Source organism: Nomascus leucogenys, chromosome 5 (genome assembly GCF_006542625.1).
Source record: "Nomascus leucogenys isolate Asia chromosome 5, Asia_NLE_v1, whole genome shotgun sequence".
In the NCBI taxonomy this organism is placed as follows: Eukaryota; Metazoa; Chordata; class Mammalia; order Primates; family Hylobatidae; genus Nomascus; species Nomascus leucogenys.
This window is the reverse complement of record NC_044385.1, coordinates 121,870,557-121,891,992: the sequence shown is the minus strand read 5'-3', so window position 1 is coordinate 121,891,992 and position 21,436 is coordinate 121,870,557. Positions and strand designations below refer to the sequence as shown.

The 21,436-nt window shown below is 42.7% G+C and overlaps 1 long non-coding RNA gene across 2 annotated transcripts in view; it reads right to left on the bottom strand.

The window, feature by feature from the left end:
• Nucleotides 1-5,748: 5,748 nt before the first annotated feature.
• Nucleotides 5,749-21,436, bottom strand: part of LOC115835202 — a 47,939-nt gene continuing 32,251 nt past the window's right edge. The window contains exon 3 of one of the 2 annotated variants that reach the window (XR_004030196.1): nucleotides 5,749-5,962. This is a non-coding gene — a long non-coding RNA (uncharacterized LOC115835202). Of the gene's footprint in view, nucleotides 5,963-9,580; nucleotides 10,580-21,436 lie in introns of those variants that run through there. The other variant, XR_004030197.1, reaches the window with a different exon arrangement.

The following is a 21,436-nucleotide window of genomic DNA, read 5'->3' as shown; positions in this document are numbered from 1 at the left end:
TTGTTCCAAGTCCCTCTCATGCTTGACCAGAAACCAGAAGTCTAGTTTCCCCCAACATCCCCTGCCCCCTGCCCACAACATGAGCAATGGCTTTTTGCTCAGTCCTGATTGACTTCCCTTCCTGCGTCTCTGCGGAGGTCCCACCATGCTATACATTCTGTCCTTCCTGGGCTCCATAAGGATAAACCATGTGACTCAGGAAGAAATATTTTGTGGTTGATATATTTTAAAACAGGCTATCTGACTTTCTAGGTAAGCAATCACTCAAAGTACATATTTTAAGAGGCCTACATTTCTTTTGTGGATTTTTGTCTTATGTCACATAAGTAATTTGAGATAATTATTTATATAGAAATAGCCTCATGTGATAACAAGGACTTAGAAACGTTTATAAGAGCCTCTTTGTTAATGAGGACAAATGAAAAGAAAATGAAGACAGACAGCAGTGTATGCGCCCGCACCTCTGTGTGTGAGTCAGTCAACAGTCTTTAGAAACATTCACTGCCTGAGAACACAGATAGGAGATAGGCTCTGTAGGAAATTACTAATGAGTTTACCATCTAATCGGAAAGGCAAAGCCGACAGGAACAATTGCATGCAAAGCTTTCATCACACAGAGAATCAGAATACCCACAGAATTAGCAAAGTGAAAGATTAAGAACACAAGAAGGATGAAAGGCAAAAACAGGGTCTTACCTGAACCTCTGGGGAGAATGAAGCCAAGGGGAGCTGAGATGGTTGGATGCCTCTCAAACACCAGCCCATGGTTTCCCCTGCACATCTATTTCCCCCTGTTGGTTCCCCTCTTCCCCTCCACCCACATCCTAATTAAGCCATTTTCTGCTCCTGGCCTCAGAGGAAAGCTGTGACTTTGAGCAAAGGAGAGGATAAAAAAGAATCCTTTGTCTTTTGGGTTCCAAAGGCAGATGCCTTTAGAGAAATAGAAAGCTTGGACACATTGCCCACCGGGAGTAAGAGAGGACATTTTCTCCTTCTCAGGCTAGAAAAAGATTCTCCAGACTTGTGGAAGATAAAAGAGACAGACAGACAGTGAGTGTATATGTCAGCATGTCTGTGTTGCATGGAGTCAGTCAACAACAGGAAGAGAATATTGGCAGGTCCCAGATGGAAGGTCTTGGGTCTTGCTTCCTGGTTAGGGTCTCATGGGGACAGCAAAACCCGTGAGAGTATTGGTGAGACCCAGTGGTAGAAGAAACTGATCTCTTGGCCCAGATTGAGCCCCAAGAAAGAAGCAAGGCTCTTGAGAGGGAATGGATCTGCACAGGAATCAACAGAAGACCCAATGAATAATCGATGTTTCTGTGGACTGATGCCACGAAGGAGCAGATGTTCCCCTTCCTATCGTGCCTTGCACTACTTAAGCCCACACATATACCCACCTGGAAAGGGAAGGAAAGACTCACACTGAGTATTTCCACTCTTCCCAGAAGAAAGGGGATCTACATTAGAATTAAGCTGAATTATAGAAAGGTACAAAATGTGTTTGTCCATTTAGGTCCAGAATCACCCTACTAGAGAATATTTGGAAGAGTTTGGATTATCTAAAATTTATTGAATGTCTATTATGTGTGAGGAACTCAGCTAAGTACTTTCCTCTACTTAATGTTCACCACAATCCACCATGTAAAAAGAAATCAAGGCTCAGGAAATTCAGGTAGTTTGCCAAGATTACCAAGTTATTGAGTGGCAGGCTAAGAACCCCAGCCATCGCCAGATAACAAAGCCTGTAGAATTAATCTTTGGTCTATTCTAACTCCTACTGGAGAGCAAGATATGCAGTTGGTCCTCTGTATCCATGAGTCTCACGTCCGTGGATCCTCATGACGCCACTTTATATAAGGGACTTGGATTTTAGTATCTTGAGGTGGTGGGGGCTCCTAAAACCAATCCCCAGTGGATCCCAAGGGACAGCAGCAATGGTTAAATACTCCATCCCTGCCTTCACTGAGTTTACAATCTAGAATGAATAGGAGGAGGAGGGTCCCCAAAGAGATTAACCCAGTCCTGGTCAAGAAGACACAGGAGCAGTGTGGATTGTCTTTTATCTTCATGAGAAGGGAATGTCAGCTAGAGATGGGGGACAACCAGATGTAAATTCTCTCCTTCAAAACAGGTAGTATTGGTTTTGGAGTCAGTCAGAGTTTAGTGCAAACCTGGGCTATGTCATGTATTAACTGTGTGGCCTCAGGCAGTTAAGTAATCTAGCTGATCTTCACTTTCTTTATCCTTAAAACAGGAACAATAATATTCATCTCACAGTCAATGATATCATACAGATAAAATATTCTGCCTAATAGATGGTTGGTGATCAATACACATTAGCTCCTTTCCCCTCCCTCCAGCACAAAGCATCCTCAAGAACTACGACCCCATCCTGAGTCATTCCCAGTTCAAGAATTCCCAGTTTGAGATGCCAGGTGAACCTTCCAAGATGAAGTCAAACCCAAGCTTCTCCTGTTCTCTGTCAGAGAGACATGGCCTGCCTTTGAACCAAAGATGACTTGGACTGTGCAGAATTTTTTGAATTTACTTCAGATTAAAAGAGTCACTCCATGCTGGACGCACTGTCTGGCTATGACTGAGGAGGCCTCTGAACCCAAAGCCCTGGCCATCATCTATCTCTTGCAGACACTGTTCTCAGCACCCCCGTACAGAGATTGAGGGAGGCGGGGATTCGAACAAAGAGAAAACCCCGTGCGGAGGAAAAGTGGCTGCTTATATGCAGAGGCTGGAGGTTGTGGTGTTTGATTTGCACAGGGCTCAGGGGATTGGTTTGACCAGGTTTGTCTCTCATGTAGCCCATGACAAAATTGGCCATCCCACCCTAGCCTTTTAATATGCAAATGCAGTGCGCCATGATGTTCTACACACGTGGGGCTATGTGGGGGTGGCCATGTTGCCAGGCACATGTGGGGGTAAGAGCAAGAAGAAGAGGGCGGGAATGGCCATGTTTGGGTGGACCCAGTTTCTAATGACTGTCATTTGCCTATCAAAGCTTGCCACTGGCTCCAAGAGCCAGGGCTTTCCTGCTAGACGAGAAATGTTTCTGGGCCTGCTTTAAAAGAAACGAAAAGGACCCCTTTTCCTCTCTATCTGCCTAAAATAATTTCTTAGTAACTCCTATAACATGAGGAGGGATAGAAAGAGAAATGAGAGGTGGTCTTTGTCCTCTAGGAGTTCACAATCTGAAGCAGGAAAAGGATATTCATAAAAATAACTGACACAAAGTAGACTGGTAAATTATACAAGAGAGAGGGAAGGTATGATAAAACATGAATTCATACTCACCAGAAAGGGTGTAAGGGGAGGTGTCTTAGAATAACCGAAATTGGAAGTAGGCCTTGAAGGATGGCTGTGACCAAATATGATGAGGAATCGGAGGGCCTTGAAGGATGGCTGTGACCAAATATGATGAGGAATCGGAGAAGAAGACATAGTAGAAGGAGATTGCAGAGCAGATGGACTAATTTAAGCCAAAGCAGGTGATTGGAAAGCTCATAGTGTGCCCAGGGATAAGATGGGGCCAAAATTCATGTGCAGTAGTGTCTTAGTCCATTTGTGTTGCTATAAAGGAATACCTGAGGCCAGGTAACTTATAAAGAAAAGAAGTTTATTTGGTTCACAGTTCTGCAGGGTATACAAGCAGCATGGCACCAGCATCTGCTTTTGATGAGGGCCTCAGACAGCTTCCACTCATGGTGGAAGGTGAAGAGGAGCCAGCATGTGACCACATGGTGAGAGAGAAAGCAAGAGAGAGGGCAAGGAGGCGACCAGGCTCTTTTTAACAACCAGCTCTTGCAGGAACTAATAGAGCAACACTCACTCACTGCAATCTCCCAGTCTCAGGGAGGGCATTAATCTATTCATGAGGGATCTACCCCCAGGATGAAAACACCTCCTGTTAAGCCTCACCCCCAACACTGAGGATCAAATTTCAGCATGAGATTTGGAGAGGACAAACAAATCAAACTGTAGCAAGTAGGAAACGGCCACAGATGGACAAAATATGGAGGATTTCTAATGCCAAACAAGGAGCCGAGAGTGTATGTTACATGGAATGGAGAGCCGTCAAGGATTGTTCTGTAAAATGGTAAAAACTAAATGGCTGAGTGGAGGAAAACACCATTACTATTATATGTCATAACTAGTGCAAGTAAGTGCATCTTTCTAATACATGCTAAGGAAGTTTTCACTCGTGTCCATGTGAAGAGACCACCAAACAGGCTTTGTATGAGCAGTAAAGCTTTTTAATCACCTGGGAGCAGGCGGGCTGAGTCCAAAAAGAGAGTCAGCGAAGGGAGATAGGGGTGGGGCCGTTTTATAAGATTTGGGTAGGTAAAGGAAAATTACAGTCAAAGGGGGGTGTTCTCTGGTGGGCAGGGGTGGGGGTCACAAGGTGCTCAGTGGGGGAGCTTTTGAGCCAGGATGAGCCAGGACAAGGACTTTCACAAGGTAATGTCATCAGTTAGGGCAGGAACAGGCCATTTTCACTTCTTTTGTGGTGGAATGTCATCAGTTAAGGCAGGAACCGGCCATCTGGATGTGTATGTGCAGGTCACAGGGGATATGATGGCTTAGCCTGGGCTCAGAGGTCTGACAGAAGTAGTATAATTGGGATAGAACTTTGGCTTATGTCTCTGAATTTCATACTTTTTCCCACTAATCCAAATCTAATGGTTATCAACTCTGGTTCCAAAACAAAACTACCTGAAGAATGTTACACACACAAAAAAAAATTACCTATGTCTGGATCCCACTCCTGTAAACTCTGAGTTATTGGGTCTGGTATGGAGCATGGGCATTAGTAATCTTTTAATTCCCCCAGGTGGTTCTCATGTTCAGGCAAAGTTAAAACCCATAAAGTATGGTCCCTGGACCCGTAGCATCAGAATCATCTGGGAGCTTTTTGGAAATGCTGAATCTCAGGTGCCCACCCAAACCTACTGAATCAGAATTTGCATTTTTAACAAAACCCCCAGGTGGCTTGCAAGCATATCAAAATTTGAGAAGTGCTTCTATACACAACTGCCTACCCATTCCCCACCATTGCCAAGCCCATTTCAGCCAGAAAAGGGCAGAAGGAGAAGCCCCAAAGATCCAGATATGAGATTGTCACTGCATCACATAAGAAAAACATGAAACTTATCTCAAATTTGCCAGGTCAGAGCTTCACTGCATGATACCAAATGACTGATGAGAGAGAAAAAGAGGGGGTGGGAAGAAGCATTTGTTTAGGTGGGAGAAATTCCTGACAGAAGCACTAAACCTCAAAATAATTCTGAGGCAGTTGGGGTCCACAGAAGCCTTTGATGATTGAGAAACGCCCCTGGAGAGGTGGCTGTGACTTAGCGCATGTCCCTGACACAGCAGCGTAGGCTCGCAGGACAGGGAGCCAACACCCAGAGGCTGCTCCTGCTTCAACCTCAGCCACGTGCTCCTCTGCAAAGGGCCCAGGGCTTTCTCCTTCACCTCCGTCCACTCAAGGGACCTTTTATCTGTTGTCATTTTTCCTTGCAATCATTAAGCTGCAAGCCCCCAACTGCACTCAAGTTCAAAGTGAAGGCTCAGGACCAGCCCTCCATCTGGGGTGGCGGCACTGCAGACCAGTACACAGATGCAGAATCAAACCTTTAACAGTTGGAAACCATCACTACGCACCACCCTGGCTTCAGAAAATGATGATGAAATTGCAAAATTGTGCTTTGTGTTTAAAGTAGATGCCTGGTAAGAAGCCAAAAGTGCTCCAGGGCATGAGAGCCAGGGAGAGCTGGAAGAGAACATTGCAGCAAGAAAAGCTCGCCTCCGAGTGAAGCCAAGCAGCCGGAGCATCACTGCTCACTCCTCAGCGGCTTCCCAACTCATTCCCAGAGAACCATCTTGAGATGCAGAATCTCGGGCTCCGCAAGGAAAAACAGATGTCACTGGGGTCTTCAAAGTTAGCCTGTAACCAAGTCTCAGTGAATTAAGAAATAATTTACAAGTTTTAAAGTGACAGTTTGCAACAGAGTCCCTTCTCTATTTTATTGACAATAGCAAATAACCAGGTTACTCCAACAGTGCAATGCCAAGCAAGGGACTATCTCTCAGAGACCCACTTTCCCCATTTACAAATGGAAACAAAATTAGCACCTTCCTCAAAAGATTATTGGGAAGATTAAATAAAATAGTCCAAGTAAAATGCTTTGCATCATATCTGACACATAGTCAGGGCTTGATAAATGGTTGTTGGTCTAGGAAATATCGCTGTGTGTCAGTTACAATGCCTGGTGATCTGTAGCCATTCGATGAATGGAAGCTATTATAACGCCATAGCTTCGGCAGCTGTCTAAAGCCAGACACAATCTCTACTCCCTCTCTCTTTCAGCTGAAATTTTCCAAATATATAAAGACAGTTGTGTAAGCTTCCTGAAATAGAGTACATGATCAATAAATGTTGTTTCCTTTATTCCCCTAGTGTTCTCTTGTCCAAGTAAAAATTCCGCATTGCAGGTCATCTTCTTCCAGATGCCATCTACCAGGTGTATAAATGCCTCTGCAAACAAACTCCCCAAACTGAAGAGAGTTCCACAGATGTGATGAAATGTGCAATAAATACACAAGAACCATAATCCAGCTTGACCTAGAAACAGTAGTTTCCTAATTTGGTGGATCCCTTTTTTTCAAATATAAAATCAGAACTTCACATTGATCATTTACCTTTCCATTCATGGTTCTCCAATTTAATCTGAGATTATTTGACATTTTTATTCTATCATCCATCATGTTTGCTATGTTTTCACCTTTTTTATCTAGAAATTTGAGAGTCTGATTCTGAAGTCTTCATCACCATTTGGTATTAATTTTGTTCCCATGTCTGAATTCCCCAATAGATTTTAAGATATTTATGAACAATAATTTCTAGATTTTGTAACATCCTCTAGAGTAGTATATTTTAAATTTTTATGACTGCAACTCAAAGTGAAAAATACATTTAACATCGCAGCCCAGCTCATTCACACACACAATCTGAAATAAATGTTTAATAAAATAATATTTGTCTTTATTAGTCAGGGTTCTCTAGAGGGACAGAACTAATAACATAGATTTATATATGAAGGGAAGTTTATTAAGGAGTATTGACTCACACCATCACAAGGTGAAGTCCCACAATAGGCCGTCTGCAAGCTGAGGAGTGAGGAAGCCAGTCCGAGTCCCAAAATCTCAAAAGTAGGGAAGCCGACAGGGCAGCCTCCAGTCTGTGGCCAAAGGCCCGATTGCCCCTGGCAAACCACTGGTATAAGTCCAAGAGTCCAAAAACCAAAGAACTTGGAGTCTGATGTTCGAGGGCAGGAAGCATCCAGCATGGGAGAGAGATGAAGGCCAGAAGACTCAGCAAGTCCGTTTCTCCCACCTTTTCAGGCCTGCTTTATTCTAGCTGTGCTGGCAATTGATTAGATGGTGCCCACTCAAACTGAGGGTGGGTCTGCCTCTTCCAGTCCACTGACTCAAATGTTCATCTCCTTTGGCAACACCCTCACAGACACACCCAATACTTTGCATCCTTCAGTCCAATCAAGTTGACACTCAATATTAACCATCACAGATGCCCTCTGATATTGTCCATTCTATAATATTTTAAATGACCATTAATTGTTGGCCAGACTCACCTGGATGATTTTACAACCCATTACCACGTCATGACCCCTAGTTTGCAAAACGCTGTTCTATAAAACAGCTTAAAATTTTTCCAGCAGCAAGAGAAAGTTCATCTGCGCTCTGGGACAGGGGAGAGGTAGCAGTACTGCCCAAAGAAATCTTTTCTTTATCTTTAAAATCCTTGAGAATGTGCACTCACTGCACAATATATTTACATGTATTTTAATAAAAGTTAATAGACTTTTCTCCATTTTTTTCTAGGAAAAATTGTGATCCAGGGAAGTGTTCCGTTTTTAACCCCAGGGTTTTGTTTGCCCTATGGCACTCTACTAGGAACCCACTAACAGATATCCTGGTTTGAGAAGAAAAGCTCCACACTTCTAGAAACAGGGCTACTCACACAGCCATTCCAGTAAGAATGGGTCCATTTATTGACAAGTTATCTCCCTAAAGAAAGAAACGTGAGGTAGGATGCAGTAAGTGTTCCATCAAACAAACATTATTTGAGCTTTTCGTGGGATAGGAAGGAGAGATGGGATAAAGGAATGATTAAAGATAGACCAGGAAGATGGGCTTTGTTAGGAGGCACATCTCCATGGGTCTCTCACATTTCTATATATCTTGCCAACAGACTGGACTCTCTTTTCAAAGATGTTTTTATACAATCAAATACGCTGAAAAAGAATATGCTTGAATATAGAGATTGTGACTTCCTCTGGAGCAAAGAGCAGGTTTGTCTACTGTCCAGTATAATTAAAGATAATGTCTCCCTCCAGGAAAAGAGTCAGGCAGGCTTACTTCCTGTTATAAACTGTTTGGGTTTCCTAAGCTCAGGGTTCTTCCCCTATAATGTACCCACTCTGGTTGCCCTCTATATGTTTTCCTATGGAAATTCAGGCTTAGGGCCTAAATTGCAGCAACTCCTAATACTCTGGCTACTGCTACGACAGGAATATCATATCTTCTTGCAGTATATCTGAAATTGTGGCAAGCTAGCTCATTAGCTTGCAGGTAAAATAAAATCTCAGCTCCTTCCCTGTTCTTGATGGCCTCATGTTACTGATTCCAACAGACAAGCTCATGCCTTGAAGTAATAAGTTTATATTTGATTCTTCATTTATTCATACTATAAAAAATATTGAGTATCGAATCAATTGACATGGTTTGTGTCTGTGTCCCTGCCCAAATCTCATGTCGAATTGTAATCCCTAATGTTGGAGGTGGGGTCTGGTGGGAGGTATTGGATCACAGGGGTGGAGTTCTCATGAATGGTTTAGCATCATCCCCTCAGTGCTACTCTAGTGATAGTGAGAGAGTTCTCATAAGGTCTGGTTGTTTAACAGTGGGTGGCACCTTCTCCCTCTCTCTTTTCCTCCTGCTCTGGCCATGTGAGATGTGCCTGCATCCCCTTGGCCTTCCACCGTTATTGTAAGTTTCCTGAGGCCCCCTGTATTAGTCAGTTCTCATGCTGCTCATAAAGACATACCCGAGACTGGGTAATTTAATAAGGAAAGAGGCTTAATTGACTCACAGTTCCACATGACTGGGGAGGCCTCAGGAAACTTACAATCGTGGCAGAAGGGGAAGCAAACACGTCCTTCTTCAAATGACAGCAGCAAGAAGACGTGCAGAGCAAAAGGGGTAAAAGCCCCTTATGAAACGATCAGATCTTGTGAGAACTCACTCATTATCATGAGAACAGCATGAGGGTAGCCACCCCCACGATTAAATTACCTCCCATCGGCCCCCTGCCATGACACATGGGAATTATGGGGATTACAATTCAAGATGGGATTTGGGTGGGGACACAGCAAAACCATATCACCTTCTCAGAAGCAGAAGCCACTATGCTTCCTGTACAGTCTGCAGAATCATGAGCCAATTAAACCTCTTTTCTAAATAAATTACCCAGCCTCAGGTATTTCTCTATAGCAATGTGAGAACAGACTAACACATCAATGGTAGGTAATTCCAAGAGGATGTGGATTAAAGGGTCCAGCATTAGGCAAAACATAATCTTCTAATAAAAAACAAAAGTCACATAATAAAACAAAGGCTAGTAAGGAAACAGTAAATAACCAAGTAGTCAACCAGATAAAGAAGATAATTTCAACATGGAAGCGCTAAGAATAAAGCAATCCAGGAGAGCATAATAGAGAGTGATCGGGGTACACATGGAAGAAGGATGACTTGAGGCTGGTGATTAACGGGGGCCTCTCAGAGACAGGAATATTGGAGCTATTGGAGACATTAATAATAAGGTGAACCAGTCATAAGAAGGTCTTGGAGAAGAATATTCCAGAAGTAGCCACCATAGATGCCCTAAGGCAGGAAAGAGGATGGCGTGTCCACAAAGAGAAAGGCCAAGAAGCCAAGATGCGAATGGTGGGAGCTGAGGTTGGACAGGTGGGCAGGCCCAGGTCCTAGAGGGCCATGGGGGTCATGGATGGAGTCTGGTTACTGTCATCTCTGCTCTCAGTGCCCTTCCTCCACCCCAGGATCTCCACACATGCCTCCCCTCTGAAAGTGTCTGCCTGGGCACATTCTTGATGGAGCTCGTGGGTGGCTTTCTCAGTGGGAAAGTGAGTGGTAACTGCCCCAAGGCTTTAATTTATGGCCCGCAGAAATATTTGCATTAGTATGAGTGAATCTTTAAAGACTGAGAGTCTATCGGGGTCATCTCTAAAAGTGGAATTTCAGATGCCTGGCATCATGGAGGAGGGACTTCAGGGCAGATGCCCTCCTGGGACCCTTTCTGTCACACCAGCAGATGGGACAAAGTCCTTCTGGCCCAAGTTTAATTCCAGGATATAGGCACTCATCTCTGTCAGCAAAGAAATGAAAAGTGGCTTCCAGCAGCTTATTTAAAGAGCTCCTGATGCTTCCTAAGGAGCTTTATTTGGCACTCACCAATAGGTATTTCCTGAAAAAGAAAAAGAGGAAATTGACCCAGTATCTTGTGATGAGGAAAGTCATTAGATAATTATGTCAATTTCTTGCTTCTATATGAAGCTCAAAAACAGAGTAAAACTCATTTAGTCAAACTAGCCAAATTACTTAGATCTCCAAATAGAGTAAAACTAATTTAGTTCATCTATTAATTTAAAGAAACTGGACTACTATAAGTGTAAAGTCTATAATATGATTTAAACGTCTGAAGAAAGGCTGCCTTTTTCTTTCTAGTAAATGGACTGACTCAAGATTACCACTAACTCAAAATTTCCAGAGTTTCTTCAGAACTTGATTCCACAAATGGAATGTACTTTTATACCACTTCATCTAGACAATGGTACAATTCATGCAATGTATGATTGCATATATGATTTTTGGCTCCCTTTAATTCAACAGGTGTCCCATAATCTCATCTTTAGGGGTTGTTTTCTTAGCAAACAAGTTTTTTTTATAGATAATTCAGAGGTAAACTTGTCAGCCATTATTATCACAAATATCATATTGTTGGTGTCTTCATTGACAGGGTTATATTAAAGTCCTACAATCATTTCATCACAACTGATGATATCTTGGGAGATTGAGAATTCCTCGAGGAAGGCATAGGTATTTGAATTCTCTGAGTTAGCTATACAAGAAGGCAGCCATTCAGGTGAGCAGTGGTAGCCCATTTCAGGGACTAGTGCAGGTGGGTGAGACCTGAGAGTGCTGAGCAGGCATGACATCCACGGACAAGGTGGAGTTGATGGTAAAACACAGCAGCTATGGATCTGAGTCCCCGTAAGATTCTTCCCAAAGTTCAACTAAGACAAGCTAATAAGAGTTTCTTGAAGTGTCTCAATCACAACATTTATGTCTTCAGGTTTAGATAATGCATTGCTTTTAGGGCCAGAAAGCTCTGAAAAGGTTGGTGATGGGAATTTCCACGGCACGTGGATTTGTGAAACCCACTTGAGCCCAGGCACACAGTGTGTGCAAAGCCAGACTGCCACCTACTGACATGCGGCAGGGGTGGTCCGGCATCCTTTTGTTGTTGGGTATAATACAGGTTCTGTCTATTACCAATGGTCTACTGACCCCTCTGTGCTACTTGTTAAAACACAATAGAAAAGGAGTAATCATTGCCTTGAGACCTGAATTACATTTTTTTAATGGTTGGGAAAAAAAAACACTCATCAAATGTCCAAATATTTTGTGGGTCCAAAATATCAGACATATCAAATGTCTGCTAGTGGGTCCAAAATAGAAGAGCAACTATGTCATGTTGAGATTGAGTGGGACAAATACGATTTTATTTCAAACAACTCCCGTATTTCTTCAGTATAAGAAGTGAGAGACAACAGACTTGCTTCACTTAATGGAAAACTTCTTGAAGGCAGGAATTATTCTTACTTCTCTTTTCCCCCTAAACTTGACATCTTTCCCAGTGAATACTAAAGACTTAAAAATGGTTTGTTAATTCAGTGTTTACAATTTTAATAATTATAACTACTAAAATGAAAAACCAAATCAGATGCTCACAAAAATGCATCAAGAGAACCCTGGGCTTAAATCCTGTCTCTAATAGCTGTGTACCTTGGGCACTTTACTTAACCTCTCTGATTCTGTTTATTATTTTTAAAATGTAGATGATGCAAACTATCTCATTGGGTTGATTTATGAGGATTAAATGACATCATGTAGATGGCATGCTTAGCACAGCGTTTGGCACACAGTAATCTTTCAGTGAACATGAGATCATTTTTAAAGTAAAGCAGGCCTGAGGTCCTGCCTGCTACCTGTTGTGACCTGACTTGGAATCCTCCAGCCTCCGCTTTCCTTAGCAGTTTAAAGAGACTCTGCAACTGGCTAGCACCTTGCCCGACCTAACATGTGAGCACAACCCAGAGAGCCGGTGCAAGGCAGGCTGGGGAGGCAAGAGATTAATTGAACATTTTTCTCATTGTTATTTTTAGTTACAAAACTGCAGGCAAACAGTTTCTGTTCCTGTTGGATAGTGCATCTCTGGCTGGAAGGCAGGAACGCAGGTGGGAGGAGGCCTGACCATTAATCATAAGGAAGCAGGGAAGGAAATTGAGACAGGAAATGTCAGCATCAAAATGTCCTTACTCTGGGTCAGTCTTAAGGTGCATCCCCAGACCAGCATGTTAAAAGCTGGGGCCTGACTACAAACAACAGCAGCGAAGAGGAAACATCCGGCAGTAGAATGTCAAACCAAAAATAAATTGGGCACGTTTCCCTTCTAAGGCAGAGGGACTAGCTCCTCTTATACTTGGCTCTCAAATTCTTGCTAAAATTCCGGGAAGCCGTCTTGAAAGAAAATGCTTTCATATGGATAAACGTCAAAGTAGATGCCAAAATAGTGGAGGATGGAGCATAGATGGCTTCACGTAACTTTTCTGGGCCTCTGTTTTCTAATCTGTGAAATGGAGATCAAATCCCTGTCTTTCTCTCCTTTCAGGGCTGTTAGGAAGACCACAAGGATAACGATGGGGAAGGTGGGGTTGTTGTGACTCTGACAGTTCTTTTGCCCACTTTCCTGATAGAAAATGACAGCCAAAACCTTTACCATGCATCTCATGTCCCGGTCAACTGAGGCAGGGCAAACCTCACCTGGGCGGGAGGACTTCAATCTCCATTTATGATGGTAAGTCATCAGTTTTCACCAGTTCCCAGGGGCACCCACACTGGTGCATTTGGTAAGCTCCTGGAGAAAATTTACACCCCTTTCCATTTGATTTTGTTAATAATTGGCTTTTCTAAACACGTGTTTCATTTTCGGAATGAATAAAATGTGTTAATATTGTAAATTAAGCCCTCAGAGATCAACTAACTACACAGATGCTTGCCTTGTAATAGTTTCTAGCCCTAAATCTTTTATTCCCAATATTGTTTTTATCTTCAGATCTTGCAGTGTTGGGGGGAGTGATTAAGAACACATGAGTACTAATTCTGTACTATTTGGCAAGTTAGTCTATCTGTGTCTTTGTCTGCCCATCTGTAACACCTCCAGAAAAGGTGCCTCTGCACCAAGCCTTGCAGAGTGAGGAGGAGTCGATCTGCCAATAAAGGTGTGGAGGGTGCTTCAGGCAGATTTGGAGTCAGACTTGAGTTCAAGCACCATGAGCACTAATTCTGTATTATTTGGCAAGTTAGTCTATCTATGTCTTGGTCTGCCCATCTGTAAAGTGGGGAAAACAATGGTCTTAGAGTTTTCAGTGAAGACAGACAAATGATAACTGCTCAGTAAATTCTAGCTAGTAAGTTGATATTGCAAACAGACTTCACAGTTTAACTCAGTTATTTTTTAGTAAATCAGCAGATTTATACTCATTCATTTAGCACTTATTCAGACCTACAGGTCCCAGGCCCCATAGGAAACAATTAGTTTGCCAAAGCAAATAAAGCTGGACCACTCAGTCTAGCTCGTGAGAGAAACATGCAAACAAATCATTGCAAGCCCATGTGATGAATGCTATCTCGGAAGAAAGTTCCAAATCCATTTGTTCTCCATGGAAGAAAGTGATGAGTTCATCACTGCTTGGGTAGATCTGAAATTTTATAGAAGTAGAAACTCATCCTGAATCTCAAAGAATGAGGAGTTTGCCAGGAAGAGCATTCCAGAAAGCCAAATATTTGACTCTGAAGCAGTCATATCACAGCATAGTAAATTGGGGTAATTTACTGATTTGGCAGGTTGAAGCCTCAACTTCATCTAAGCAAGTTACAGGAGATGGAGTTTAGGGAAAACTGGGGCCAGGTCATGAAGAACATCGCATTCCATTCCGAGAACCCTGGATATTATCTTGTAGGAAATAGATCAGTTTTGAAAGGCTTTAACCAAGGGATGAAATGATCAGGTAGTATTTTTAAAAGATGAGTCCAACCATCTGGTTGGATTGGAGAGAGGCCCAGAAGCAGAGCTATAGGTTAAAAGCCCATTCTCATAGTTCAGGTGGAAAAAAAAAAAAGAGCAAAATTATAGGCAGGAGAAGAGACGACAGGAAAGAAAAATATGAAGAAGGTACAATTGATAAGACATAGAAACCCCTTGGAATTGTCTGAGAACAACAAGAAAGATATGAGAAATCTTATATCTTTCTCGTTAAAATAGAAAATAGAGAAAATTCTGACTAAATTAACATTTAACAAAGTTTTTAAAAAATTTATCTGGGCAGTTTACTGGGTGCTGGGAATACAGAAGTAAAGGGCATAGCCCCAGCATTCAAATAACATGCTGAGTCTTACGGAGAACATGACACTAAGCTCAACAAGGGTTTTGTGTGTTTGCAATATGTGCCCGACGTTTCTATCCACGACCACATTTACATTCACTCTAGAGTGACTCTCAAGGTTCACCCTGCAGGTGACTCCAGGGCAAGAACTTTTCTGTTTTTTGTTTTCGTTTTGTTTTGAGATACAGTTTTACTCTGTTGCCCAGGCTGTAGTGCAGTGGTGTGATCTCTGCTCATTACAATCTCTGTCTCCTGGGTCAAGCGATTCTGGTGCCTCAGCCTCCCAAGTAACTGGGATTACAGGCACATGCCACCCCCAGCTAATTTTTGTATTATTAGTAGAGATGGGGTTTCACCATGTTGGTCAGGCTGGTCTCAAACTCTTGACCTCAAGTAATCTGCCCACCTCGGCCTCCCAAAGTGCTGGGGTTACAGGCATGAGCCACAGTATCCAGCCTTCTCTGTCTTTAACAGCTGAGAAAACGGATTCTTGAGAGATGGAACTAAGTAGAGAAGGCTCTGGAAGCTCAGAGCCAAGGGGTTTAGCTCATTCCACAGTGCAGGAACACCTCCAGAAAAGGTGCCTCTGCCACCAAGCCTTGCAGAGTGAGGAGTTGATCTGCCAAAAAAGGTGTGGAGGGTGCTTCAGGCAGAGAGGGTAATGGGTGTGCTCAGTCATGGGGGAGGTATGTGCAGATTGGAGGGGCTGGAGTCTCCCATGCAGACTGAAAGGGGCAAGAACTGAGGCTGCAGGAGGGACTAAAAATCAGATTGGGGATCTCGACAGGCAACGCTGAGGGGCATGAACACAACTAAGCCTGTGTGAGTGATGATGATTGATTTTCCTGAGTATTTAAACTGCAGGCAAGGCCTCCCCTTCCCTGGTGTACAAGAAGTGTACTGAAGAAGAAATCCTTTCAAGGAATGAAAACTACCATTTATTGAGTGCCTGATGTGTGCCTTCTCTAAGGATGATCTCACCTACCTCCCAAACAGCCCTAAACAGGAGATATTAGTAACCTGATTGCACTAGTGTAGAGACCCATATAACCGAGGTCACAATGGTAACTAGCAGAGCCAGGATTTGAACCCATGCCAGCTTGGTTCCAAAGTCTATGCTTTTCCCTTTAAACCGGGGTTTCTCAACCTCTGCATTATTGACAGTTTGGGGCCAGATCATTCTGTGTCGTGAGGACCTATCCTGGGCATAGTAGGCTGTTTAGCAGCATCCTGACCTCTACCCACTACACAGCAGTAGAACCTCTCCCCCAAGTGTGACAATCGAATATATCTCTAGACAGTGTCAGACATTACCCAGGGGATGCAAAATTGCTCTGGTTAAAAACCACTCCTTTAGACCATGCTCCCCCTTAAGATGTAAGGAGAGAAAAGACAAATAGGCACATAATTATAGCTATGTGAGAGCCCCTGAATATCCTTGGCGAAGTAGAACAATTCAAAATATATAATATATTTGTGAAAAGTGAGAAAGACCCAAAATAAACAGGGTTTAATCAAGAGGGAAGGTTGCTTCTCGTTCATGTTAAAGTGCAGAGGGGGAGCATCTGGGGTGGGTGTGGTAGCTCTTTCACAAGCTCCCTGGGGAACCCAAGTGCCTTCCAGCTTTCTCCTCTGCCATTCCCGGGGTGCAGCCTCCACCCAAATAGTCCAAGATGGCGCATCAACCATCACAACTGTATTCCAAGCAATAGGATTGGAATAGGTAGGAAGGAGGCAAACCACACCTCCTAAATGTACTAGAAGCTATCACATGACTGCAGTTAGCTGCAAGGGGGACTTGGAAATCAAATCTTTATTCTGGTGGCTGTGGTCCAGCTATTAATGCTACTATTATGCAAAACGTCAAGAATTGGATTTAGGGGATCACCGGCAGCCTCTGCTCCATATGGTCATCTTTAGCTATACAAGAATTTGTAATTTCATCAAACCACCTTGTGACTCCACGCACCAATTTCCTATCCCTTGGAGTTCAGGTTTATTTTCATTGTTCATTGAGCAAATGCTATGGGTTGAAGTGTGTCCACCAAAAACATATTGAAGTCCTAACCCCCAGTACCTGTGAATGTGACCTTATTTGGAAATAGGATCTTTGCGTATGATCAAGTTATGATGTGGTCATTAGTGTGACCCCTAACCTAATCTAACTGTGTCCCTGTAAAACAGGGAATTTGGACAGGGATGACACAAGATGGGATCAACTCCTCCTTCACCTACGTGAAGATGAAGGCAGGGATCTGGGTGATGCCAAGGAACACCAAAGATTGCCATAAAACCACCAGAAGCTAGGGGATAAGCAGGAAACAGATTCTTCCTCAGAGCCTTAGAAGGAACCAACCCTGCTGACAGCCTGACCTTGGACTTCCAGCCTCCAGAACTGTGTAAATATATTTCTGTGGTTTAAGCCATGTAATTCACAGTACTTTGTTACTGCAGCCCTAGCAAAGTAATACAGCATACTTACGAGAAAAGAATATGAAGACTTCAAATGATTTTCCACAATCATTTGCACTAAAAATAAAGTGTTTCTAATCCCGTTTTGTCTTCACGATCAAAGGAAAGACACCTTTACAGTCTCTACACCCTGAGAGGTGGATGTCAGGGAGCTCTGGTGAGCTGCTAAGGAGAAAGGACCTGGAGAACAAGGGCGAAGAGGGCTCTCCTTCCAGGAGGCCAGCAGTGACTGTCTCCTTCTCTCCATCTCATTTGAGGAAACGACCTCTGTCTTAACAGTCTGTCTCCTGCTAGCAGCTTCAATGATGGGCTTATACTTAGTGGTATTACAGTAAATACATGTAGAGTAAACTGGTGCTCCAAAAAAAACATGTAAATATATATATTTGTTATAAATTTCAATAATATAAAGGATGTATAGTATACAATTTACAAAAAATATTATTTATTGCCAATTCCATAGAGCTAATTTATTCTTACAGAATGTTTCCATTGATTTTTGCCAAATCCTTATGTGTTGGGGCTCTCCAGAGAAACAGAACTAATAGGATATTACTTCTGTACCTATCTAGATACTCAGAGCTATCTGTCTACCTAGATAGAAACTCTACATGGATAAAAAGATGATAGAGATAGATAGATAGATACATAGATAGATAGATAGATACATAGATAGATAGATAGATAGATAGATAGATAGATAGATAGATAGATAGACTCATTATAATACAGTGGCTCACATGATTATGGAGGCTGAGAAGTCCCATGATCTGCTACCTGCAAGCTGAAGACCCAGGAAAGATGGTGGTGTCATCTGAAGGCCTGGAAGTCAAAGAGTTGATGGTGTAGATTCCAGTCCAAGTCTGAAGGCCTGAGACCCAGAAGCAGTGAGGGCAGGAGAAGATTAATGTCCCAGCTGAAGCAGTCAGGCAGAGTTCCTCCAGCTTTCCTCTACCTTTTTGTTCTGTTCCGATCCTCAACAGATCAGATGAGGCCCACCCACAGAGGAAGGGCCATCTTCTCTCTCAGTCTACTGTTTCAAATGCCAATCTCTTCCAGTAACACCCTCGCTGACATACCCCGAAGTAATGTTTTACCAGCTATCTGGGCATCCCATGGCCCAGTCAAGCTGACACATAAAATTAACCATCACACCACAGCCAACCTAGAACAGCAATTCGACTGTGCTTGACAAGTGGAATTTTATCCCAATCCAGTTTTTCCCCAATAAATCTATTGTCATTAAACCTGATATGTGATCTTCTGTTAAACTATTTTTTGCCCTTATATTAATTGTATTCATTAAACTAATTTTTTTTCAGCTTTGGTAGTAAATCAAGCCCTAATTTGTGGTATCTGCTGATTTCCATGGTGTAAATAATACATGACAGCCAATTTCAAACTACAATGGTGCCATCATTGAATGCAGAGTTGAGAAGAGATGTGCAATAGCACAGCATTATACGACATTTCCACCACTCAGATGCAGGCGATGTGGATTACCTTAAGAGCACTAAAATGTTTAAGAGGAGATGAGTTTTAAATATTACTGTCTTTGTCTTTAGTATAATTTATTTACTTGTAAGTTTATATAATTTAATTTTTATATTGGCTATGTTTACCAACTGGCTCACAAAATTGCTGAAAATCTAACAATTGGCTCTTGTGGGCTGGTGCAAACTGGCTGCAGCACACCACTGCCTGTGGCTGTTACCAACAATTAGATTTTACCACGATGTTAATGCAAGCAGAGTTTCCGAGCTGCACCCAAAGAGAAAATAGTTGCACCTAATGCATTATTTCTTTTTTCTTTTATCACTCTTACCCTAAGATTCAACCCATGTAATTCAGCATCATCAATCATCAGTCATGAATATTTATTATATTCCTATGGGGTACACTGGACTGTGGGTCCTTAAGATCAGAGACTATGTCACCCCAATACCTAGCACAGTGATAAACACATAGTAGTTGCTCATTAAATGTCTGCAGAGCCATTGATCTAAAATTATTACATAGTATTCCAGGTGATCACAAGTCTGCTTAGGGTGCTTGAATATTTTTCTTTCCTTCAGTGTTTCTTTTCTGCGCAATTAATGGTCAAAATGGCATAAAACTAGATGGATATAATTAACTGGGGCCAAAGTAATTCTTTTCTTTCTGTCCTACTCTTTGTTGTTAAACCATGGTTATATGGCCCTGTGGGGTGATTACCAGAATCGTCTGAATGTAGCCCTAGGAACTGTCTCTGGGTGGCCTGAACAAGTTAGCTGGAATCAGCAGATGGGGCTGCATGCAAGGAATTAGCTTCCCATAGGATGAGTAACGTCCTCCTTCTAGAAGTGGGGTGCATAACTTCCTTCATGCCCAATGTCTCGAGGTCTAGGCAGCTAACATTCCCAGATAACTCCTACCTACAGTTGGCAGCCCAAATTCAGACTGCCAGCTGCCAGATAATGAGTGTGTTTTCCCCCATTGACATGGGTACTTTCTCTTAAATGCCCTGTGAAAAATGGAATCCCCTAGAGTGTGGGGTCCAAACACTGGAATGGTACCCTGGCCTCACACACCTCCCTGGGATAATGAGGGAATCAGGAAACCAGTGCCTTGTCTCTCTCAACAACCATTGGCCTATGTTAGTTTTTCATCTTCCCAATACAGCCTATATTATAACCCAAACTGTGTGACACTGTAGAATTTACATCAAACCCAGACGGGACTCACTTGGTTGCACAGGTGGCATCCCAGAAGGAACCCACCTTCAGGATAGACACCCACCGTGTTCCACATTAGCTGAGACTATATGCATGGAGTTCCAGTGGTGGGGGTAGCCTGAGACAAGCAATCAGGCCACCTGGAGCTCAGCAGCCCCTAAAATAGATGTGTCATCTGGTGACAAGTTTTCTAGATCCCTAGTTCACAAATGGCTTATCTCTGAATTTCCAATGAACACACAAGCTGAAAAACAAAAGACAGTCCAACAAAACAAAAGCCTAAGTTCCCCTGAGTGTCATGAAAGACGATCTAGTGAAAAGAACAAAGTTCCCAAAAGACACTCAATATATTCACCAGCATATTTTGCCTCTTTCACCCTTTCTCAAGCATCATTGTGAACATTCAGGGTCATGATCAGAAAGATGCCACTGGTGGCCACCTTAACAGGTATATGGCACATGGTAACTTTAGACAGGAAACCTCTGCCTGATATTTTGAAGTATATTTGGAGATAACTTCTGGGGCACCACATGGTCAGAGCCCACTAAGAGAAGAGCAGGTTCTTGATACTTCTGTTTCAAGAGTTCAAGGGCTACAGTGAAGCAAACTAATCCAAGCACAAGAAACATCAGAATCCATTTCATATTATTTTCTGTATGCCTAGTGTATGTTGCTAGAATAATTGTTTGCAAAGGGGCAGAGAAATAAAACTGAGCTTGGCTCCTCATGCAGTACAACCCACCAGTGCTGAGCACAATGGAGCAGTTGTCCTTATATCAGCCCATCATCCAGCCACCACCCTGCAACTGGGTCCATGAGGTCAGGTCTCTAATGGGCTGATCTGACTGATCGGGCTTTCAGGGTACATCAGACAGCAGTAGCTGCTGTTTTGCTGAACTTGACAGCAGGACCATGCCCATTTAAAACACTAAGGTCAAATCACGTCTCTTCCTGAAATTCTTCATGATGGCACTAAGCAAAGAACACACAATTTTTGATTGTCCAAATACAAGTCTGGTTGTCAAGAACCACACAAGCTATAAAAACACCTTCCCGCCCTCAAATGAACAAAGAATTCACTCAGGTTATCCTAAACATCACTGGGAAAGCACTGAATAACTTTATGAGGCTCTTACAGCAGTCATTGCAAACACATGGGTGAAAAGCTTTCAAGTCACACAAGGAACAGTCATAATCCATATTCGGCATCATTATTTTTGTAACCAGCAAAGTGATCTCTTTTGAAATTGCTTAGGGATCATTAGCACCGAATGATTAGGAATCTAAGACACCAATATCATGATGACTTATTTCTAGAAATGATCATGTTTTAGTGTTGGAAATGATATTGCCGGTTGAAACAATTGAGTAATTACCAGTAGCACAAAGGACACCAGCACAAACACAAT